The following is a 1816-nucleotide window of genomic DNA, read 5'->3' as shown; positions in this document are numbered from 1 at the left end:
CACCTAGCCATTCTGGCCACGTCTTTGGTGGAGAAAGTTCTTTTCTTTTGAAAGCCTGGGTACCTCAGATAAGATGTCATCATGGCAAAGCCACAGGGAATGTCAAAGTTGTAGCATAATGTGTAATTCATGCTGAAAGAGAGACCACACTGTGAGGGCCTGGTTCCAGCTTCAAAGTGAGCCAGGAATGGGTTTCTCCCTCAGAGAGCAACCAGATCTAGCCTAGAAGAATGTGAATTAAGACAAAAAGTCAAATGTCTCTGCAAGAGGGGGAGAGTTTTATGTGTCTCCAGGGATCCTTCAGCTGTGACCTGTTGTATGTGTGATGCAGACATTCATTGTACAGACTAGCTCTGTGGTTCAAGTCAGTCTGAAACCTTGTGGTTTTGTTTCTGGAGAGCTATACGATCACTGATATTGGCCACAATGGCTGAAGTTATTTCAGTATTGTCTGTGAACAAAAAGGATCCCAAGGGAACTAGATGATAGCTTCCAGTGAACCCACTGCTTGTGTGACTACAGTGGTGTGGCACAGGAGGACTGCTGGGGCTGCTGGGCAGGCTGCCAGAGCCTGATTGGAGCTCAGTGGATGAGCAAACCCCAGATGAATGTCTCTGTTAGCAACTGAAATGCTATGATATGTCTTCTGGTGGTGTGAATGAGCCCTCTATGTGAGCCCAAAGTGTGCCACAGGCTCTGTACTGCCTACAGAAGATACAGCTCTTGCTTGAAGCTTTTCACCTGTAGCCCTAGTACACACTGCTCTCTGAAAGTTACATTGGAAACAAAGTACTCAACTTTTTGTTCAGCTTGAACATCCCAGCACTGTCATTTCTATGGACTTGAACTGCATTAAATAGTATTTGATGTCCTGTTCTGTTTAGAATATGTGTCTCTTATGCTGTCTCACAGAGGTGTTCATGCCTGCTAGTCAGTGCAGCTTAAAAGACTCTTCCTTACAGAGGTGCTTTGGTTTTATTTCAGTTCTAAGCATCCAGCTGCAAAAACAGTGTTTGGGATTATAATTGTAAAGCATCAGTGGAATTAAGTTGTTAGAAACACTCTGCGCTTTATATAGAAAACCCACATTCATCTGATGTGCAGTTGGCATCACTTCTTAAAAGGATGAACTTTGCTCCAAAATTGTGAACAAGACTAGGGCATATGAAACTTTCAGTTTGGAGAGAGCCCAACCTAGGCTGTAACCAGATCTGAAATAGGTTATTCTGCAAGTAACCCTTACTCACCCAAGGAGCTCTATTCACTTCAGTGGCATTGTTAATGTGATTATGGGCTGCAAAATTGAGTGTCATGTATATGATTTGTAATTTGTGGAAGGAGGCCCTTGGAAAAATTTATTCTTATTTAACTTCAATTAAGTCTGGCAAGACCCGTTTGCTTCAATAAGAAGATCAGACCACAGAGGGAATTCATGAAATGATCGTGGGCAATCCCTACTACACATCATTGCATGTTAACAACATTTTGCTGCATGCATCACTAATCTTTGGGTGGTGGTCTGGAGAGGGGCCTGGAAAAAAACAATCAGGGATTTCAATTAAGAGGCACTTAGCATGGGCAAAATAGTAGGTCTTCAGTTTTGGTAATAATATATAGCAATCTTATTTGAGTTAAGGTTTATAGAGATTTTATGCCTTAGGATCTATAATTCCTTAGCATTTCCAGGCAATTAGTAGCTCTTCTGTAAATTACAGAAGAATTGCTTGGATATTCCTAGCAGCTGGTTGCAGGAGAAGGCACCCTCTAGGCAGCAGCACCAGTAAAGACATACAGAACAGCAATATCTCCCCTCCTG

This window comes from Acanthisitta chloris, unplaced genomic scaffold (genome assembly GCF_000695815.1).
Source record: "Acanthisitta chloris isolate BGI_N310 unplaced genomic scaffold, ASM69581v1 scaffold18354, whole genome shotgun sequence".
Taxonomy (NCBI): domain Eukaryota; kingdom Metazoa; phylum Chordata; class Aves; order Passeriformes; family Acanthisittidae; genus Acanthisitta; species Acanthisitta chloris.
This window is presented reverse-complemented; position numbering follows the sequence as displayed.